At 40.0% G+C, this 24,296-nt stretch overlaps 1 long non-coding RNA gene across 1 annotated transcript in view; it reads right to left on the bottom strand.

Annotated features, from left to right (window-relative positions):
• Positions 1-2,781: 2,781 nt before the first annotated feature.
• Positions 2,782-24,296, bottom strand: part of LOC120532461 — a 32,488-nt gene continuing 10,973 nt past the window's right edge. The window contains exons 3-4 of the long non-coding RNA XR_005634299.1: positions 22,261-22,352; positions 2,782-3,355 (exon numbers count right to left, since the gene is read on the bottom strand). This is a non-coding gene — a long non-coding RNA (uncharacterized LOC120532461). The remainder of the gene's footprint in view (positions 3,356-22,260; positions 22,353-24,296) is intronic.

The raw sequence follows: 24,296 nt of genomic DNA, 5'->3' as shown, positions 1-24,296 counted from the left end.
CCTTTTGTGCAAGTGCCTGCATTGCCATGTGATTGGATTTATTCTTCTCTTTTCAGTGAATGATATTGGAAAATATTTTTAAAAGACTTAACCATAAAGCATCCAGCCTGAATGAAATTACAAGACAAGTTTTTTATCTGTGTAGCATCAAATTAGCCATCATATTCACAGACATTTTTAATGCCTCACTGATGGCAGTATGGTTACAGTTACCATCTGCTTCAAAAAACCAACAACTACAACAGGAAATTGCCTGAATAACTAGAGACTGGTGTTGCTCACTCCTGTTGTGAAATACCTTGAGAGTCTGGTGCTGGAACACTTTAAATGTAGTGTTCCATATACTGTAATCTGAACCAACTAAAATTTTCATGTCTTTACAATCAGGATGCCATCTATTGCCAGTAATGCCAGTATTTAATGTTGTGCCATCAAAGCTGATCGCAAATGTGGTCATTTTGAACATTAGTACCGTATGTTGCACCTGGATTTTGGACTTCCTAACTATCAGGCCACATTTTGGGTGAATTAGTAGAATCATCTCCTATCCCTTGATCCTCAGTACAGTCACTCCATAGGTTGTTTTGTTTTCAGCTATGGACTGAATGGCCAGAGTTCCAGCTCCATCATTACATTTGCTAAATATGCCAAAGTTGTATAACTGATCACCAACAATGTTTAGTGGCTTAAAGAAAACAGATTTGCCTTGTAGACAATGACACCAGGACAACAATCTCTCACTTAATGTCTTCTAATGGAAGGACTTGGTGGAGACCTCTTGACATAAGAGAGAGACCCCACTCTAATCTATAAAAGAGGGGAATACTTTGCATGAGCATTAAATTACATAGACAACCTGAAGTTGGGCTTAGTTGGGCTGAATAGCCTGTTCTCCTCTAAATTTTTCTGATGTTCTAATATTCATCCTTGTTCATAGAAACATTTATAGGGAATATTTTAGATATTTCATCCATTTTCCAACCCGTTGAATCCAAACACAGGGTCACAGGGGTCAGCTGGAGCCAATCCCAGCCAACACAGGGCGCAAGGCAGGAACTCGAAATCCATGGAAACAATTATCAGTAAATAAATAACAAATGACGTTTTGGCTAGGTCTAAGTTGAATGACTGCAAAAAGCAGTAAATGAGATTAATGTTGGTACCGCATGGGGCACAGTGTCCAAGTTTATGGTAATGTTGCAAGTAGTTTTGTTGTGTTTTTTTGGACTGACAAACGTTTGTCTGAGTCATCTAGCACGTTTTGCATATTTGCATATTGTGTGTTGTGACTCCTGCTTGTCTTGGGCTAAAAATGGAATCTCCAAACTGTTTTTGTCCATTTGCTCTTGAAGCCTTACAATTCATGCATGTGCCAGAATGATAATCATTAAATTTCCAATGGGCTTCTTTCAGCTGATCTTACTGGAGTATGTGAGCAATCAAAAATGAAATGGAAAACAAGCTAAATGAAATTTTGTAAGATTGCCGAAACAGTCAATCCTATAATTTAAAATATTGTAACATAATCATCTGAGTATACAGAATATAAGCAGTGCTGGTGCTAGGTTATTTTGAGCCCTGGGCCAAGCTTATTAGTGTACCAACTGTTTGGTAGCTAACCTCTGTGGCTGGTTCCCCCTATCCCCTTATGATATGCAGCCTAGGTGAATGGAATGCCTAATTCACCTTAAGGGCGGTGCCAGCCCTGCATATATATATATATTTAGTGATCTCTAGGTGGCATAGCAGAACTAGGGCTGCCAACCGTCCTCATTTTCCCAGATAAGTCCTCATTTTTTAATGTGCCATGAACTGTCCAGGAGGAATATATAAAATTTTTAAAATATCTGGAATTTTGCAGACCCGGGTTCGCTTCCCGGGTCCTCCCTGCGTGGAGTTTGCATGTTCTCCCCGTGTCTGTGTGGGTTTCCTCCGGGCGCTCCGGTTTCCTCCCACGATCCAAAGACATGCAGGTTAGGTGGATTGGCGATTCTAGATTGGCCCTAGTGTGTGCTTGGTGTGTGGGTGTGTTTGTGTGTGTCCTGCGGTGGGTTGGCACCCTGCCCGGGATTGGTTCCTGCCTTGTGCCCTGTGTTGGCTGGGATTGGCTCCAGCAGACCCCTGTGACCCTGTGTTCGGATTCAGCGGGTTAGAAAATGGATGGATGGATGGAATTTTGCCTCCTAAAATTTGAAAATCTCCATATTCCTATGATTGGTAAAAATTGAAAGCCATTCACCAGTCAGCATTTGTGGAAGCAGTCCGCACACTTTTTTCCCAGTATCATCACTTCCATTATTAGTAAACAACGCAGATATTGACGAGAATAGTCCAAATCTGTCCAACTTGGCTTTTTCAATTCATCTTTTGAATTCAGCTTTATCCTTTTGGCGAGTAGACAGTTCATTATAAATGTTGATTCCTTTCTTAATCATTTGTAATCCTAAATCATCGTATCTAAATGAATTCATTCAAAATCAAAATTATAATTTCACGTTTTCTATGTGAGATCTTATTTTCGATTCTTCTTTCAGCAGCTTGGCTAAATAAGAAATTTCATACATCCAGGTAGAGTCCACCAAATTTAAGTGCAAGTACTGCTTTGTAATATTTTAATGGAAAATATTGTTATTACTACCCATTGTTCCAAAATGGATTTGTAATTGTAAATGAATGAGTCAATTATTAAAGTTTCAGTTAATTTAAAACATCACACATTTATTCTGTCATATAAATGCAATATCTTTTTAGTTATCAGTTGATCAAGTAATAAGTCACTTCTTCAAGTAATTTAGTAATATTTTCACAATTCTTTCATTTTTTCCACAAATTCCGGAATACCCATTATGCCATGCAAGTGCACGTTCGCAGACTACTTGAGCAACAAATATCCTTGTTTTCGAAAGGGCAGAACAGATTCAATTAAGGGGCTAATGCTCACAAGATTCAATTTCAGTAGCATGCAATTAAAGATTTCTATTCATATTTTATACTGAGAAAAATAGCTTCAGTGGAAAAATATAAAAGAATGTAGATAAATGCAATGTGACGAAATAACGTATACAAAAACAATTATATAGAGTTGGGGAATAGCCCGTATACTGCTTGTAGCAAAAGTTGGTCGAAAATGTAGAAATAATTCAGACATTAGACAACAGATGATCGTGAAGGTGGCTATTTATACAGAAAATGGCTGCCGGACATGATTAAAGTAGAAATGATGTCATCTTGGGAGGACCGGAAATGACGTCATCACCGGAGGCCAGAAGTGACGTCTGGAATGAGGAAGTAGAGTTGCCATTTTCTGAGATGTGGGTTATTGCAGGTATGTTTGGATTATTGATCTTCTTTGTTTCTATAAGATTAGAAAGAGAGGCATCAGTACCATAAAACAACCCCCCATCTGTTAATAAATCGTTCACCTCTGGGTTTGTTGGCTGCCTCCTAAGCACATGTGTGTGACAGCAAGTAAACTAAATTGAAAATAGTAAAATTATTTTCATTTTATTAGAAGTGAATTTACTATGTGTAAACAAAAGTTTACACATGTTATACAGTTACGACAGTTAAGCTATCCAAATAAGAATGGGAGGAATGAAGTCTGTTAATTTAAGAGGCTTGACATATTCAAAATATTTAATGGGTTATTAGTTTGCCAGTGACTGTGATTATGGTCATCACATCATAATTATAGTGATAAACTGCTATTAGAGGTTTATATCATTTTAAAAAACCATAAGACAGTATAAAGGCGTATTTATGGCATCAAAGGGAAAGGCGTCCTCAAAAGCCCTCATTTTTCGACCCAGATGTCCTCATTTCCAGAGAAATAGAGTTGGCAGCCCTAAGCAGAACCTCAAACAACCTGATGCAACCAAACCACACAGCCATAGGATCAAACAAAGATGTTTATATTGAACAAAGTACCTTTTACAGTTTTTTGTCACCTGGCAAATCACAGTCATAATTCTTTTCTCTCCTTCCACCTCCATTCTCCTTCGAGTAAGCCTTGTCCACCTCCTCCCGACTCTGACCCCCTTGGTGAGACAGAGCAGCTACTTTTTAACCCAATCCCAGGAGTACATCCAGTACAACAAGTCTGCCACCTGGAAGCACGTCTGGGTCAGGTGGAACTTCTCTGTAATGGGGAGCCTCCCCTAGCAGCACATGAAGACACTAGCAGTGTCTGCAACTCTCATGCAGCCCTGCGGGTGTTCAAATGGGAGTCACACCAGAGGGATAACGCCACCCAGTGTACTGGGGAATACATAGCATCGGGAGGCAATCACCCTCTGTCCTTCCCTTATAATGGAGAAAGGTACCACTAAACAGCCCAGTCAAGATGCATGTCCATCCATTTTTTCCTTTATCACAGCTTATCAGCCAGGTAAAGAACGATCCACCCCAGCCAGGATGCCAGCTACTTCATGTAAACTTGAGACACTATATATGCTGCATAGTATGTATTTTTCATTTTATTTATTTATTTTTTGGTATTGTTTTTTAATCAATTGTTCTTAGGGGACATGTAAGTAAGAATTTCATTATAGTATGTACACATTTAAACAAACTGAACATAACTTGAATTAAATGGCCAATCAATTGGTATAGCTGTGAAGTCTTATGAATGTTGTACTGGGCTGTGGTTCAGTAATGGGACTGAAGTACTGGGTGAAGCTGTTATTATTTGTTATGTTTTGCACATTTTTTGAGTGATTCCTGTATAAATATATTTAATCTATACATCAATTTAGAGCTTTTTGTCCCAAAGAATTCAGTTTCAGCATTAGGTTTTCACTTAAAAGTAAACTGACAAAATTATCGTATATAAATGTGTTAACAGTACACCATGTCTGTTTTCATTTGAGTGCTGCAATTTTTGAATCTCTTGTATTGCCCTTTCCAATAGGAACCTACCCAGAATTCCTCAGGGTGTGCAACTCTTCTCACATCTGAGGAATGGTGGTATAAACGTTGATCTGGGTATTTCCTGCTTATCCAGTTTTGTAGATAAAATCCTAAAACCTTCGTATCTTACTAAAATATCTTTGGCTGTTCACTTTCTGGTTACTTAATTTTTGTTCCTGTCTCTGATGCTTGATTTTCAGTTTTGACCTTTGCATTTCTTCCGGTCATTATGATCCCTTTTACTGTCTCCTGTGAGTCAGTATAAAAACTTTCAGTTGACAAGTTGTCTAAATCCGTGAATGGTGGAACAAAAGGAACACGATCACCAGCACTGGGCTGTTTGGTTCATTGTCTACAGTAGGGCGAGGAGCTACTATAAGTAATATGAGAAGGTCTGGGAGGTGGTTGTGGCATGCAGCTAAGATGCCCCCTGGGCAACTATCAGAGGAGGTGAATCAGGCATGGTGTACTAGAGCAAAGGACCGGCTGTACAGGAACCACTAGAGGGATTACTTCTCAGCAGGCTTTGGAACACCTAAGGTGTGTTAAGGGTGTTGCTGTTGATAAAGTGATTTTCTCATTAAACCATGCAGATTGAAAGTGAATTGAGGAATTAAGTCATCTACAGTATTGTCACTGAAAGTGCAACAAACAACTGATGAATATTTTTGTAAAGACGCACTATGAATTTCTCTTTGGCATATTATGGTGTTTTGAATGTTAAAAATGAAAGAAATAATTTGGAATGTAATCAGAAAGGCACTGCAGCACTTTTGTGCATGTTGTCTTTCATCAAGGTACGTTGGATTAATTTTAATAACATAAAGGGATTATTGATGCCCTGAAACATATTTGGACTAGCGTTAGGAGTATGAAGAAGACAGCCGAGAGCGGCCATCACAAACAAAATGCAGACCCTTGCAGTAGCAGACCTTTAGTGTTTTCAGTAGAGACAACTGATCTCCCTGATGAGCCATTAAAACTAAACTCTGGAGCTGGGTAAGCATTAGCTTTAGGAAGCATAAATGATTTATTAATATGCTTTTATTTTACCTTTTACAAGCACAATATACAAGATGCTTTGTTTTTCCCTTAATTGCATAATAGCTGTAACAAGTGTATGGATTGTCCCAGGGAGAAAGTAATGTACCATGTAAAATTTATCTAACTATGAGTATATGCAGAACGTCTAGCCAAGTGACTAAGACGGTGGTTTGCCAATGTTTGCCTTTGCCTGAGTTTTTGACCCTGAAAAACTGGGCCTTTTGATCTACCTGTCCTTCATTTATTAAATATGTATAAACTGCTCAAAAAATTAAAGGAACACTTTCTAATCAGAGTATAGCATCAAGTCAATGAAACTTCTGAGATATTGATCTGGTCAGTTAAATAGCAGAGGGGGTTGTTAATCGGTTTCAGCTGCTTTGGTTTAATGAAATTAACAACAGGTGCACTAGAGGAGCAACAATGAGATGACCCCCAAAACAGGAATGGTTTAACAGGTGGAGGCCACTGACATTTTCCCTCCTCATTTTTTCTGACTGTTTTGCATTTGGCTATGGTCAGTGTCACTACTGGTAGCATGAGGTAATACCTGGACCCTACAGAGTTTGCACAGGTAGTTCAACATCTCCAGGATGGCACATCAATACGTGCCATTGCTAGAAGGGTTGCTGTGTCTCCCAACACAGTCTCAAGGGCATGGATGAGATTCCAGGAGACAGGCAGTTTCTGTGGGAGAGCTGGACAGGGCTGTAGAAGGTTCTTACCCATCAGCATGACCGGTATCTGCTCCTTTCGTCAAGGAGGAACAGGATGAGCACTCCCAGAGCCCCACAAAACAACCTCCAGTAGGCCACCAGTGTGAATGTCTATGACCAAACAAAAAACCAACTTCATGAGGGTGGCCAGAGGGCCTGACATCCTCTAGTGGGCACTGTGCGCACTGCCCGGCACCGTAGAGCTCAATTGGCATTTGCCATAGAATACCAGAATTGGCAGGTCCATCACTGGCACCCTGTGCTTTTCACAGATGAGAGCAGGTTCACCCTGAGCACATGTGACAGACATGAAAGGGTCTGGAGAAGCCATGGAGAATGTTGTGCTGCCTGTAACATCGTTCAGCATGGCCGGTTTGATGGGGGGGGTCAGTGATGGTCTGGTGAGGCATATCCATGGAGGGACGCACAGACCTCTACAGGCTAGACAACGACACCTTGACTGCCATTAGGTATCGGGATGAAAACCTTGGACCCATTGTCAGGCCCTATGCTGGTGCAGTGGGTCCTGGGTTCCTCCTTGTGCACAACAATGCCCGGCCTCATGTGGCAAGAGTATGCAGGCAGTTCCTAGAGGATGAAGGAATTGATATCATTGACTGGCCCCCACACCCACCTGACCTAAATCCAATAGAACCTCTGGGACATTATGTTTCAGTCCATCCGACGCCACCAGGCTGCACCTCAGACTGTCCAGGAGTTCAGCGATGCCCTGATCTGGGAGGAGATCCCCCAGGACATCATCCGTCGTCTCATTAGGAGCATGTCCTGACATTGTCAGGCATGCATACAAGCACATGGGGGCCATACAAACTACTGAGTATGATTTTGAGTTGCTGCAATAAAATTTCAACAAAATGAACTAGCCTGCCACATCATTTTTTCACTTTGATTTTCAGGATGTCTTTGAATTCAGCCCTCTGTAGGTTGATAATTTTAATTTCCATCAAACGATGTGGCATCCTTTCGTTCCTAACACATTACCCAGTCCATATCAGTATAGATATCTAGCAGGATTTTTTCCCATTGAGATCTGATGTGTTTTCAAAGTGTCCCTTTAATGTTTTTGAGCAATTTATATATATGTCAATGTAATTGTTTTGTCACTGTTATGAGTGTTGCTGTCACATATATATATATATATATACACACACACACACACACACACATATAAACATATATATATACACATACACATATACATATACATATTGTGGTACATGGCCGGCTTGTCATCCCGGCCAATACCCCCAGGCCGCCAGATGGAGCCCTCCCTGCAGTATGGAGATGCCCCGAAGACCAGCAGGGAGTCATGGACTATGTAGTTTTTATACACGACCCTGCTGGATACCACATGGGCTGCAAGTGAGAGCTGCAGGGAGGACCGAAGACTTATTTGTGCCCTATAACCCGGAAGTTCGTCAAAGGAAGAGCGATGGGCTTCCGGGGTGAAGAAAAGAACTTTTTACCTGACCCGGAAGTAATACAGGATCACATGGACTGGGGATTGGGAACACTTCCGGGTCAGGGAATATAAAAGGACTTTAGGAGCTCCCAGACGGCGAGCTGAGCTGGGTGGAAGGGTGGCAACGCGTCTGGGAGTTGAAGGATTGTATTTGTGATTAGTGTTTGGTTATTTATGACTATAGTGGAGGAGGGGGTGCTTTGTGCACTGTGGCGAAATAATAAAGTCATATTCTGGACTTTTATCTGGTGTCTGGAGTCTTGGACAGGGGTTCAAGGGAGCGATACTGCCCTCTGTCACAATATATACATATACATACATATCTACATATATATACATATATATATATATATATATATATATATATATATATATATATATATATATATATATATATATATATATACACACATACAAATATACATATCTACATATATACACACATACATATACACACATACATACATGCACACATATATATACACCCCCTTTCGCCTTCAGAACTGCCTTAATTCTACGTGGCATTAATTCAACAAGGTGCTAAAAGCATTCTTTAGAAATGTTGGCCCATATTGATAGGATAGCATCTTGCAGTTGATGGAGATTTGTGGAATGCACATCCAGGGCATGAAGCTCCCGTTCCACCACATCCCAAAGATGCTCTATTGGGTTGAGATCTGGTGACTGTGGGGCCATTTTAGTACAGTGAACTCATTGTCATGTTCAAGAAACCAATTTGAAATGATTCGAGCTTTGTGACATGGTGCATTATCCTGCTGGAAGTAGCCATCAGAGGATGGGTACATGGTGGTCATGAAGGAATGGACATGGTCAGAAACAATGCTCAGGTAGCCTGTGGCATTTAAACGATGCCCAATTGGCACTAAGGGGCCTAAAGGGTGCCAAGAAAACATCCCCCACACCATTACACCATCACCACCAGCCTGCACAGTGGTAACAAGGCATGATGGATCCATGTTCTCATTCTGTTTACGCCAAATTCTGACTCTACCATTTGAATGTCTCAACAGAAATCGAGACTCATCAGAGCAGGCAACATTTTTCCAGTCTTCAACTGTCCAATTTTGGTGAGCTTGTGCAAATTGTGGCCTCTTTTTTCTATTTGTAGTGGAGATGAGTGGTACCCGGTGGGGTCTTCTGCTGTTGTAGCCCATCCGCCTCAAGGTTGTGCGTGTTGTGGCTTCACAAATGCTTTGCTCCATACCTCGGTTGTAACGAGTGGTTATTTCAGTCAAAGTTGTTCAGTCGGCCCATTCTCCTCTGACCTCTAGCATCAACAAGGCATTTTCGCCCACAGGACTGCCGCATACTGGATGTTTTTCCCTTTTCACACCATTCTTGGTAAACCCTAGAAATGGTTGTGCGTGAAAATCCCAGTAACTGAGCAGATTGTGAAATACTCAGACCGGCCCGTCTGGCACCAACAACCATGCCACGCTCAAAATTGCTTAAATCACCTTTCTTTCCCATTCTGACATTCAGTTTGGAGTTCAGGAGATTGTCTTGACCAGGGCCACACCCCTAAATGCATTGAAGCAACTGCCATGTGATTGGTTGATTAGATAATTGCATTAATGAGAAATTGAACAGATGTTCCTAATAATCCTTTAGGTGAGTGTATATATACATACACACACACATATAAACATATACTGTATATACATATACACATACACATATACATATACATCTACATATACAGTATCTATACTAATAAAAGGCAAAGCCCTCACTGACTGACTCACTCACTCACTGACTGACTCATCACTATTTCTCCAACTTCCCATGTAGGTAGAAAGCTGAAATTTGGTAGGCTCATTCCTTACAGCTTACTTACAAAAGTTAAGCAGGTTTCATTTCGAAATTCTACGCGTAATGGTCATAACGGTCAACAACATCCGCCATGTTGAACTTTCTTATTTATGGCCCAATCTTCTCGAAATTTGGTAGGCAGCTTCCCTGCACTAACTGAAACCAATGTATGTACTTATTTCGGTGGTATGATGCCACTGTCGGCCACCATATTGAACTTTTCAACAGTCTTTGTTACTTATGGGCCCATCTTCAAGAAATTTGGTACACGGATTCCCAACGCTAACTGGATCCTACTTACGTACATATATACGTCCATAGCCTGCAGCTCGGTCACCATGTGAGGTGATGGGGGACCCAACGCCTCCCACGTTGTTGGCTGCCTGCCTATATAAGACCGTCTGTCGCTCCGGTCTCTACATTCCCTTCCTTGCTTCGCCACGGGATTCACGTCTCCCTACTGATAACTACAGCCTTTTTGTTTAATCCACAGCTTCTCCGCTGTTTTATTGTTTGTTTATTACAATTATAGTTATTGTATTGTAGACTTACTTTACATTGCTCAGGTACCCATTTCCTTTATCATTCCAACCCCCATTACCATGTCTATCAAGGTGATCACTATCGATCAAAGAACTGTCACTTACCGAGTGGTTTCCATGCCCAGAGATGGCACCTACCTATTCCATTCTCTGTTACATATTGCACGGCCATATCGGCTTACTCTTGATATCCGGAGGAAGATTCTGTCTTATGTATTGAATGACTGGGACTGGTTCAAGGTGTGGACTGATGACAGTACAGGAGATAATTATACTACACAGGAACACTGTAAGAGTGAAATGCTTAAGCCCTTCACCTATGGTTCTGCATGTGAGTTGATGGCTGCCGCTGAATTGTTCGATTGTCGCTTTCAAGTGTACTGAAATGGCCAAATATTTTACACATTTCGACAACCGCCAATGCCTCTTAAACATCTTAGATTCACAGGTGACGATTTCAGTAGTGGACACTTTGATGTTTATGAATGTTTAAACTCTCAAAAGCTGGATGGGATTTTATCGATGAAACCGGTTGTGTGCTTACAACGCTTGACAGATGCCGAATGTCACTTCAACACAACAAATCCTGCAAATACTGTCGTAATTGAAACAAACCATGAGACTCAAACCGATTATGACAGCAGCAATCCAAGCTGTGAGATTGAGACAAGATTACTGTTCCCATGACCAACTGTAAGTTGCATGCTCAAGAGTAAGCTCAGCGCACAGCTTGGTCATGTTACAACCGGAGGGCCGAACTGACAACATGGTATACAAAGAGATCCTTAACAAATAATTATTGGCATATTTTCCCTCAGTTTAAAAAGGTTTAATTTTCTTCTTAATAAAAATTTTAATGCAGTACTTCGCCGCTGCGAAGCACGGGTATTTTGCTAGTACATATATACATATATGCACATACATATATATATACATATATGTATATACACATATATCCACATATATAAACATAGCTACATATTGTGGCATATGGCTGGGGGTGGAGCCCAGCCAGGACGCCCAGGAGGTCCGGAGGAGGGCTTGTACCTGCTCCAGACCGCGAGGGGGCGACCGCCCTGGTTGTATTGGGGGCCATGGGTAGAGGGCTTGGAAGCCCAGCCCTGTAGGGGCCCGTGGCCACCGCCAGGCGGCGCCCCAGTGCCTGAAGGAACCTGGAGCCCAGCACTTCCGCCACACCAGGAAGTGCTGGGGGGAAGAAGACAGAGGACACCCGGAGGGCTTCCAGGTGCGCAGCCGGCACTTCCGCCACACTGGGGCGTGTCTGCGGAGGAATGCCGGGAAGCAGCTGGAGCCCATCCGGTTTCCTATATAAGGGGCCTATATAAAAGGCATTTGAACTGTGAGGCCTGGACTTTGGGGGATCGGTGCTGGAGGCACTAGGAAGTGCACTAACGGAACTTGTAAATATTATAGTGTGAATAAACGTGTGTTGGGTGCAACAAAAGATGTCCGTCTGTCGTTCACAATATATACACACATATATATGTATGTGTATATATTGTGAACGATAGGGGGCGCTCTCGCTCCCTTGAACCCCTGTCCACGACTCCAGACACCAGGTAAAAGTCCAAATGTTGACTTTATTTTTCTCCCACAGTGCACAAAGCACACTCTTCTCCACAATACTCATATAATTCACAAATACTCAATAATAAACAATAAACCAATCCTCCAGCCCACTGACGCGTTGCCACCCTTCCACCCAGCTCAGCTCATTGTCTGTGAGTTCCCATAGTCCTTTTATACCTCCTGACCCGGAAGTGTTTCTGCCCAATAGTCCACAAGTCCTTATTCCTTCCGGGTCAGGGTAAATAGTCCCTCTCTTTTCCCTCTTTTTCCTGTGATGAACCTCCGGGTCACAGGGCACGAAGAAGCCCTCAGTCCTCCCTGCAGCTCCCTCCTGTGGCCCCCACGGCATCCAGCAGGGCTTTGCATAAAAACTCCAATGTCCATGATGCCCTGCTGGTCTTCTGGGGACCTCCACGCTGCAAGGAGGGCTCCACCTGGCTTTGGGGTATTGGCGGGATAAATGGCCGCCATCCATCACTATATATATATATATATATATATATATATATATATATATATATATATATATATATATATATATATATATATATATATATATATATATATGTATATATATGTATATATATATATATATATATTGAAATAGTTTTACTGTCAAATAATGCAAAGAGTACACGACATGTGTTTCACCCTAATATCTGGGCTCACTGCACCCCCTCTCGGGAATCGAACCTCGGACATTGCGCCATGGCGTGTGGTTTGTTTATTTGACAGTATTTAGAATGGGGATATAAATATATATATACACACACTAGCAAAATACCTGTGTTTCGCAGCAGAGAAGTAGTGTGTTAAAGAAGTTATGAAAAAGAAAAGGGAACATTTTAAAAATAACGTAACATGATTGTCAATGTAATTGTTTTGTGACTGTTATGAGTGTTGCTGTCATCAAGGATTTGATTATCATTATTTCTTTCAATCAGGTTCGTATTTGTAGAATGTGTTGTATTCACGTTGCATTCTGTGTTTGTCAATCGTTGTAAAGATAACAGGTTTCATTCATCGATTCGTTTCTTACTGCATCAATAAACAGCTCATCTTCCTCTTTATCTGAGACGTGACACACTGCATGCACGGGTTTCTTTTTTACACTGTCTTCCTTTAGCGGGACATTGACTTTTTCCACCGTGTGTTTTGTTTCCGCAGTAGCTGCACTTATGAATATGCTTGTATGCGTAACTCGCTTCATATTGTTTTGCTGCCTTCTCAATTGTGTAATGCGCTTTTGGTTCAGCGCTCTTTGGAGCTCTTGCTTTTTGTCTGCATACTGCGTTCACAGTCACATGAGCCGCTTGGAGTACATGCATCGAAGGTTCTCAGCTGTACTTGTGCTATCTCGTGTGATCTTGCGATGTACACAGCTTTATTTAATGTTAGCTAAGACCCGGCACTTAAATGTTTCTCTCGTATTTTCGCTGAGTTTGTGCCGAACACCACCCTGACTATGGCGTTATTTCAGTGCCACTATTCTGAGCACACGTAAAAAAATATTGCAAGTGCAAGTGTTGCATTTTGAGGAGAAATTTATTTTGAGCGTACAAAAGCTGAATTTGAGTGAACAAAATTCATTGCTGCGTGCAAAAAATGTATTTCAGTGTTTGCACTTATCCATATACACACACACAATAGCACCCCCTCTCGCTCAGTTTTTTCATTTGCGCTTGCTCGCAATGTGTTGCGTGCGCTCACAACATTCTCTGCTGCAAGCGCTCAACTCTCTGTACACCGTTATAAGTGTGCCACAAAACCAACCAATCACAGACTTGGTTTCAAAAATTCTGATTGGCTCTTACGGTCTCCAATCAGCTCGCTAGCTGCTGCATTCCGGAAACAGTCCGAAATGTAGCTAAATCCAGCTAAACTCAATTAAACCCCAATTTGCGGATAATATCTTTAATTATTTTATTTTAAAATATATTATTTGTTAAGACTATCGTTGGTGTAGTATAATGTAGTTGCATTATACAACCATGCCAACTGACTGTTTCCGGAATGCAGCAGCTAGCGAGCTGATTGGAGACCGTAAGAGCCAATCAGAATTTTTGAAACCAAGTCTGTGATTGGTTGGTTTTGTGGCACACTTATAACGGTGTACAGAGAGTTGAGCGCTCGCAGCAGAGAATGTTGTGAGCGCAAGCAACACATTGCGAGCAAGCAAATGAAAAACTGAGCGAGAGGGGGTGGTATTGTGTGTGTGTATATGGATAAGCGCAAACACTGAAATACATTTTTTGCACGCAGCAATGAATTTTGTTCACTCAAATTCAGCTTTTGTACGCTCAAAATAAATTTCTCTTCAAAATGCAACACTTGCACTTGCAATCTTTTTACGTGCGCTCAATATTTTTTTACGTGTGCTCAGAATAGTGGCACTGAAATAACGCCATACCTGACCATTTCATCTTCGTCTGAATAAGCACAGTCCTTCATCCGTGAATATTTAGCGGCAGCGTGTCTATTGGATTGCTGCTGACGGACAGCCTTATATGAGCAGGCACTCAATTAGGGGAGGCGTGACGATGAGGGATGCAACTCCGCCTCACACAGCGACCGAGCTGCAGGCTATGGCCAGTATATATGCACATAAGTAGGTTCCAGTTATGACCGTTACACATAGAATTTTGAAATGAAACCTGCTTAACTTTTGTAAGTAAGCTGTAAGGAATGAGCCTGCCACCTACACAGGAAGTTGGAGAATTAGTGATGAGTCAGTCAGTCAGTCAGTGAGGGCTTTGCCTTTTATTAGTATAGCTATATATACTGTGTGTATATATATATAGATATATACACATATATATACTGTATGTATAGCATACAATACAGTTTATGTGCACACTAGCAATATATATAGAGAGAGAAACAGACAGAATGTTGCATTGTTTGAGCCACTTGTGTGAATGTGCTTTTCGAATGCACTATTTTTACTTAATAAAGTTGCCAGTTTCTTTCTTAAAGTGATAAAAAGCAAAGCAGTAGCAAAAGAACTTTATCAATATGCATCTGCAAAATGAAAAATGCAAGTTAATTTCACAAAGGATAATAAATAGAAAGTTAGAAAAGTAACGTTTTGGCTGCAGAGACTTGCCCTTTGACCAATTATGTTTCTTTTGGCATGAAATGCACTGGAGTTTGCTGAGCTCTCAGTTGTGCCAGGTGATATGGACTTTACAGATCTCACTCAACTCTGTTCCTTTAACATTTCTGTTTTCAGTTTTCAGTATTGCAAGTTTTTTTTTTACGATGCACCCTGGCAGCAATGAGGTTGTTGGGATATCAGGCTTCAACACTGCCATCTGTCTGGGATATTTTAAACACAAATCTCCACAAGGCACCTTGCCAGTAGTGAGAGTCAATCGTCAGTAAAGCCAGCTTTCCTCTCTATGACCCTAGTGCGCCATTAGCCAAACGGGACACCTCAGCTCTTGGCAAGCGTTAGGGGCTGCGCCCAAGAATGAAAGACAGGCATTGTGGTTCCCTAGTGCATCTGTAATTCTGCTTTCTCCTCCAATTCCTTTTATTTTTATCTCTTTTCTCATCCTCTCTGGACTGGGAATTGAACACTCTATATCATTTTGCGTTATTACATTTTCTTCTTGCAGCACATAGCAAGCAAAAAAATAAATAAACAAAATAAATGTCTGCTTTCATGTTTTCTATAACATACTGGAAATGTAAAACATAATGTTGCCAACTCAATCCCTTGCACTGGGCTCTGGGCACTGGGTCACTCTGTAAGATGGGGTAAGTTACTTATCCTGCCAATATTGCTGTGGGAGAAATATATCTATCTGAAGTAAGATGGCCCTATTTGAGATTTAAATCCTTGACCTCAGCTACAGCCCGGTACAATGTTTCCATGCACTTGATATATGTACTCTGCTAGTGAAATAATGTTGTCATGCAACACAAGTTTTTCTGAACTCAGCTTTGTTGAATTCTACACCAAATTTGATATATCAGATCGTGAATTTGAAAACTAAATGAATCCTTCAGCTAATTTTTCTTTGCTTCCTCCAGAAATCTGTATAGCAAGCACATCTGGCTGGACCACCTGAGCCTGAAGTCTTCTAAAACTGTATCCTACCTTTATCAATGCAAGTGTGGTCCAATGCTTACAATACAATACAATTTATTTTTGAATAGCCCAAAATCACACAAGAAGTGCTGCAATGGGCTTTAACAGGCCCTGCCTCTTGACAACCCCCCAGCCTTAATTCTCTAAAAAGACAAGGAAAAACTCCCAAAAAAACCTTGTAGGGAATAAATGAAAGAAACCTTGGGAAAGGCAGTTCAAAGACTGTTTCCAGGTAGGTTGGGTGTGCAGTGGTTGTCAAAAAGAAGGGAATCAATACAATACAATACAATACACAGAACAGAACAAATCCTCAATACAGTATAAAAATAAAAATTTTACAAGTACGGCGCAGAATTTAGCAGTAGATGATATCACTTAATTTGACTTGGATTTGTTTAGAGTCCTGGAGACCTCAGCCATCAAGCTGCCTCCCCCATTTGGCCATTTCACAGCTGAAACAGTGCTGGGCTAGTCAATCCGATGATTCCTGCAAACCTCCATCAGGGATGACTTTACCTTAGGCAGGCAAAACAACTTGTCAGGTGGGCCATGGCATCAAGTGCCACATCAGAGAAACTTCATTTGATCTAAATGAAAGGTATAACTGGGTGTCATCTGCATACGAGTGAAAATGAATGTTATGTTTCCTAATGATAGATCCCAGTGGAAGCATGTAAACTGAAAACAGTCCCTGCAGGACACCATATCTCACTTCTGTGTATAATGATGGAGTACTGTCAGCACATTTCTTTACATACTGGAATCAATTTGATAAATCAGAACTAAACCAGGCAAGGACAGTGCCTGTAAGCCCAACATCATTTTCTAGCTTGTGCAGTAAAATAGAATGGTCAATGGTGTCAAACACAGTGCTTAAGTCTAACAACATAATTACAATAGAGTTTCCTTCATCAGAGGATATCAGAATATCATTTACAACACACGCTAGTGCCGTTTCTGTACTACGACCAGTGCGGAAATCGGACTGGAATTTCTCAAATAAATCGTAATGCATAAGATGTGACCAAAGCTGATTGGCGACTACTTTTTCTAGTATTTTAGAGAGAAAGGGTAAATTTAAAATAGGCCTTAATTATTAAGTATGTGTGGGTCTAGGTCTGACTTTTTAAGTAACAGTTTAATGACTGTCACTTTTAGTGCATCAGGTACTGTGCCATGCAATAACGAACGATTGATAATGTTTAGAATAGGCACCGCAAGAACATCCATTGCACTTTTTACTAGTTTTGTTGGCACTGGATCTAGAGAACAAGTAGTGGGTTTCATTTTAGAAATTAAAGTTAAGACTTCCTGCTTAGTTACAGGATTAAAATTACTAAAGTGCTGAATGCAATGTGAGACAGGGTCTGTTAAGCTAGTATGTGGTTTGCACAGTGATGACGAGATCTGGGATCTTATATTTTTTAATTTTCTCATTGAAGAAGTTCATAAAGTCTGCACTGCTAATATCTGCTGGTATTTTGCACTGTAGATCTGAATTCCCATTTGTTAATTTAGCCACTGTTCTAAACAGTACCCGATAATTTTTATTATTGCTATCTATTATTGTAGAATAGTATTCTGAGCAAGCTTTAAAGAGAGCTTTTTTATATTTTTTAACACTCTTTGTCCATGCAATTTGAAAGACATGTAGCTTTGTTGTTCTTCATCTGCGCTCCAGTTTTCGACACTCAAATTTAAGAGCTTGAATGTTTTCATTAAACCAGGGAGAGTTCCTATGTGCTTTGATCACTTTTGTTTTAAGGGCAGCTGCTGCATCCAGAGCATCTCTCAAGGTCACATTATAATGAGATGTTAGCTGATCTAAATGGTTTTCCACAATTACACTCGACTTACTCAAAGTATCTATAAATTTTGAAGCAGAATTACAATCTAGATGTCGCACTGCCTTTGTTTTAATCTGTGAGCGCGTTGGCATGGGCAGGACTAAATCAAATGTAATTAAGTAGTGATCGGAAATAACTTCATTTAATGGAGTAATATTTACATTTTGAATTTCAACTTTGTAAGTTATAATTAAATCTAATGTGTGGTTAGGATTAAGAGTTGGACCGTTGACAGTCTGACAAAATCCTACTGAATTTAACAAATAAGTAAAACATTTGCCAAAAGTGTTAATTTCCACATCAATATGTACATTGAAATCCCCCATCAATACTATGTGATCATACCTTATAGCCAAATCAGATAAAAGGTTGCTAAATTCAGTCATGAACAATGAATATGGCCCTACTGATCTTTAGACTAGCACTATCATTGTGTTGGAATCTTATTTCATATTTAAAATTTAAAATGAATGCCTTTAAAATGAATGAATGCTGCTTCTGTTCATGTCTGATCAATAGGCAAATATCAGACTCGCTGTCCTTTCTGGTGCCTTAATTATTAGCCCTATGAAGGACTTCTGAAAGAGCTGAAAAAAAGTTTTGCAGTATTTTGTTTAGTTGAGGACATTCATATAGACAGGTAAAGTACATCTTTGTACTAGGAAGTATTTTGTCTTCAGAGACTGTCCTGCCTTCAGAATTAGTCTATATGGGTTCTTCTCCAGGTTCTCCACTTTACATCCTACATGCCAAACAAAAGTGTGTCAGATTAAATGGAAACTCAAAAATTGGCTTGGTGTTCATGAAAGTGCCCTGTGATTGACTGGTACACAGAACAGGCTTTTTCTTTGCATCTGATGCTACTCTCTGTTGGCAGTGGACCCCTGCCCTGTATTCTGCCTCTTAACCATCTTTTTCTGTGCCTCATGCTATGGTATAATAATAACATGGCAGTCACATGATTGGAGGGGCACAGAAAATAAAAGGGGAAGTCATTGTGACTACCACCCTTATACATTCCCCTTGTTTATTTTAACATTTCTCTGTGATTTTTGAATTTGTTTTGTTTTTTGGATCACAGAAATTTTCTAGTATTGTTCTTGCTCTGTTATCGAATGATATTCAGCCAATTTTAATAACCTTTTTGAATTATAGATATGTTTAAATAAACACCATTTAGTTTACCTTTCATTGGGGTTACTTTGTGCAGCACTGAACCTGTGTTGACACTTTGAGCTGTGCTTTACATGGTTTTGTGCCATGTTACATTCGTGTGCGTAGGCTTTTAAGGTATGACCCGGTGGCATCAGGAGGAGACTTCTGAGGCTCAAGCCCCTGAAATATTGCTCCTAAACCCTGATTGTTTTGTCCATTATAGGTGATCTAGCACCTCATCAGTTTTATCTCAGTGTACGAATACATGTGACACCTCAAGGTTGATTGCTCTCTTTGAATTTTATTTAGGTGTAAGAACACTAGTGAAACTCAAAGAGGGGGCTTAGAGATGGAGAGTTGGCAAAAAGGGGTGTTTCAGCATGCAAGTTTGACTTTGTGGGCACTCCAGCTCTAGAATGGCCAATAGGGGGGAGACAGTTTGTTGGCCGAGGTCTCCAGGACTCTGACTGAGTCTGACTTCAGTCTGGCTGTTGTTCTACAATTAGCAGATGGACAGATATTGTTGTTTTTCATTTAAAATAATTAGTTTGAACAAATCTATATCTTCATATGTGATAGTTCTGTATTTAGTGTCAGTCAGTCATTATCCAACCCACTATATCCCAACAAAGAGTCACGGGGGTCTGTTGGAGCCAATCTCAGCCAGCACAGATCGCAAGGCAGGAGCAAATCCCAGGCAGGAAGCCAGCCCACCACAGGGCACACACCCACACACACACCAAGCACATACTAGGGTCAATTTAGGATCGCCAATGCATCTAACCTGCATGTCTCAGAGTCAGACTCCTCGCTCAGAGCCTCCATTGACACCGCAAAGATCACAGCATCGTCAGCAAGTCAAGATCAATGAATCTTTCTTCACCAACAAATGCCCCACAGTGGCTGGGGCACATGACCTTGCCCAACACCCAGTCCATACAAGCATTGAGCAGAGTAGCAGCAAGAACACACCCCTGACGAACCCCAGAATCAACTGGGAAAAACGCAGAGGTTGTGCCTCCACTCTGCAGAGCACTCACACTACCAGTGTACAGGCCGGCCATGATATGCAGCAACTTTGAGGGATCCTGTAAAGTCTCAGGATATCCTACAGGGCAGCTCGATCAACTTTAGAGTTGAACACTTTATGGCAATCAACAAAGGCTGCAAAGAAACTCTGCCGATATTCGCGTTTGTGCTCCATGAGAACCCTCAGTGCCAGGATGCGGTCGATGGTAGACTTCTTAAGCGTTAATCCAGACTGCTCCAGTCACTGGTAGGTGAACATGTGATCACGGATCCTATTGAGGACGACACTAGCAAGGACCTTACCCAGCACTGAGAGCAGTGTTATCCCCCTGTAGTTGCCACAATCCAGGTGATCACCCATCCCTTTCCAGATAGGGAAGACAAGTCCTATTTTCCAGTCAGTTGGGATGACTCCCATCTCCCAAATGGAAGCAAAATTGTTTGCAATGCCAGGAGGACAGCCTTACCACCAGCCTGGAGAAGTTCACCCTGGATACCACAGATCACTGCAGGTTTCCCTACCGTCAGCTGGTTCAACACCTGTGCCATCTCAGTGAGATTGGGTGGTTCACAGCTAATTGGAGGATCAGCCTCAAAAACCATAGACCAAGAGATGTACAGTATCCTAGATGAAGGATCACCTTTAAACAGCTGGGTGAAGCAGGTTTAAAATGTGATTTTTTTTTTCAGCCCTTGAAAGTAGATGATTAGTTTTGGATTGCATTTGACTATGATTTTCTGCTGTTATTTATTTACTGACTCTTAATAAAGAATTGCGTCATTTATTAAATTCCTTTCTGCACTGGACTGGTGGTACTGTGTCCATCAAGGAAGTATGAGTTCCACAAATAGACCAGATTTAATGCTAGGAAAGGCTGTAGAAAAGTTTATACTTTTATAGTGTCACCTCAAAGCCACAGCAGCAATAAAATAACCACAGCAAAAAACAATGACACAAATAGCTTATTCTTAGATCATCTTAAGGGGTAGGTAACACTTTAAATGAGGTGCTACCTATAATTTATAACATGCTGCAATGAAAGAAGACATTAAAAAAGGTTTCTTTTGGTCTAAATAACATTGAAAAGATCAATAAAGTGACTATCCATTTGTAATGTGGTATTCTAAAATAACTTTACTTCACTGGAGATTTAAGTGGATGATAATAAGTATCTTATTATTGCACACTTCAGTATAAGGCCTGTGAATCCTTAAATAATTCTTAGCTAGACTAAATTAATCTCGCAAATTCACAAGTAATTCTACCAGTGCATCACAAGCTCTTTATCTGCCACACTGGATAAGCACTTTACTGATGAAGTATAAGTGTCATTAAGACTAAAAGAAGTCTTTTTCACAGTCTTGCTACATAACAGTACATAACTAATAGATGCATTAAAGGAAGCGCCTAATCTAAAGTGTTACCTAGGAATCATTCAGCATATAGCGAACATCAGGCTCCGTCAGGGAAGAACTTGAGTGAAAATCGACTGAGATGAAAAGCTGGTGCAATGTGTTCTCACTCTCAGTTCTCATCTCAGCCATTATCATCTCCAGAGGCTGTCAGAATTGGCAGTAATTTGAAGGGTTGAAGGTGTGTCAAAGGTCCCAGGGTAGAGCTGGTCAGCTTTTGTGGTAGTTGAGCATAGCTGGGGTTCAGTGGTTTTGAAGTTGTAAAGTGCCAGGGTTTGATAACATTTTTTATAACTTCTTTGATATTATTGTTTTAATAGAGGAAACCCCTCCGTGCTTATCTAGGAGGTTAACCCCTTCTTTGGCTAGAAATCTCTAGAAAAAAGGATTTATCCTACCATAGTTAAAGAAACGCTAAATTACGGAATGATACAGTATAATAATGGAAACAAAAAGCAACATAATATAATATATGTAGCGAAAAACACAGATAAGCATAAACATTTGGGGCAACTGCAGGCAAACCCTATATAACTGAAAATAAACATGATGTATAAATGCATTAGGAAGGGAAATAAAATTTCTTCGAAGATGGCAACACTACCGGTTAAGAACAGGCCAGGAAGGAAAAGGCGGGTCCAGGGGGCTGGTCACTGGAAGTGACATCAGAGGTGGTAGGGCTGTCAATCATCCGGTCTATAGAAGAAGGAAGAGAAGAGGCATTAGTAAACCGCACCACCTTGATGATCAGCAAGGAATTACCATCACATGAGCCTTTAAGCTATAACAAAGGTACACAAGTGTGACATATAATATAATATAATATAATATAATATAATATAATATAATATAATATAATATAATATAATATGTAGTCTTTAAAAAGGAAAAGCAAACAGCATAACATAATAATAGTGATAAGTAGAAAGAAATATTTTGTATATGAAAGAATAATATTTCATAAGCAGGTTAAGTATATGAGTGCAAACAATATTGAATACAAAGAGCCCAGTGGCCTATTCACAAATATTAAAACACTCATTGCTGATCTTTAAAAAGATTTAAATGCTTTCTAAATGGTTATTGGAAACTGTGGGTTATGATCTGGTTTAACTTTTAAAAGAGATATCATTTTATTGGAAAGAAAATGTCACCAAAAGTTTATTTCTGTTGAATCTTATCCTAAGGTGAAAGACTTTATGACTCTAGTTCAGTCAAGCAATATACGAGCAAGCAGTAATGGGGGAATTTAAGAAACAGCTTTTCTCATATTGCAATGGAACAAACAGTTTGCTATGTAGTTGTGCTGAATGTTGGGAAATGGAAATGCTTCTGAGAGTGAAACAATTGACTTGATTAGATGAAAAATTATTTGGTTGTACTTTTTTCGAAAGGAAACTGATTCCTAAAATGTATGCCAAGGCTTTTATTAATTCAGGTGTAAATAGAAGTTTTATTATTTTAAAGTTGATATGAGAAAATAATCCCTGTATTAAGATACATAAATAAAAGACTAAAAATACACCCAACATACGGGGTTAAGACTGAAAATGGGTTCACTGAATTAGCTACTAATCATATAAAACTCTATCTAGGGGTACCATAGCACCATAGGTGGGTAGTAACAAGTTACATGTATTCCTTTACATTTACTTGAGTAACTTTTTAAAAAAGTTGTACTTCTAAGAGTAGTTTTACTACACCATACTTTTTACTTTTACTTGTGTACATTTGTGAAGAAGAAATGCTACTCTTACTCCGTTACATTGGGCAACACTCGAATTGTTACTTTTTTCCATTAGATATGCCATATTTTTGCCACAAAGAAGCTGCCAGAGGATCTACTGCATGACTGTTTCACCAATCAGACATAGCAAAAATAATCAGAAGACTCTGTTTCACAAATCAGATATAGCCACGCAGTCACATGACCACACACAAACTCCTCACAGACAGCGGACAGGGAAAGAAAGAATACATGAAAAATGAGAGTCAGCTCCTGCTGAAACTTAACTATCATTTCACTGAGTGAAGAATAAGCACACACATTTATTATGTTCAGTTACTCAGTACTTGAGAAGTCTTTTTACCAAATACTTTTTTACTCTTACTTGAGTAATTTTTTTGGATGACTACTTTTTATTTCTACTTGAGTAATATTATTTTGAAATAATGCTACTCTTACTTGAGCACAATTTTTGGCTACTCTACCCCCCTCTGCATAGCACTACATTCTACTTTCATTTCCTTTGTGGTGGGGAATTCTTCAGCAAATAAACTAAAAATAAGATTTATAAGACTTTGTTTTCATAACTCATTGATATTACACAACAGAACATGTTTTGTTTTGTACTGTTCAAACCTGAACCTACTCGTTTTTTTTCTTTATCCTCTTTAAATTATCATTATTCAGGTTACAATGATGTATTCAGTAAGAAGTAGGTATACTTATAATACCATCACATAGACCTTGTAATTTGCACCACTAAAGAGGAAATGAATGCAGTTTTTGAATTAGAAACAAAAGCAATAGCAGCATATTTTAAAGAAAATGCAGAAAATACCTTATGTAGCTATGGTGCTGGATATTTTAAAAAGAATAATTGTTCATTTAGGCCCTGTATTGTTTGGAATGTTGAA

The sequence above is a fragment of the Polypterus senegalus genome, chromosome 1 (genome assembly GCF_016835505.1).
Source record: "Polypterus senegalus isolate Bchr_013 chromosome 1, ASM1683550v1, whole genome shotgun sequence".
Classification (NCBI taxonomy): domain Eukaryota; kingdom Metazoa; phylum Chordata; class Cladistia; order Polypteriformes; family Polypteridae; genus Polypterus; species Polypterus senegalus.
This window is presented reverse-complemented; position numbering and strand designations above follow the sequence as displayed.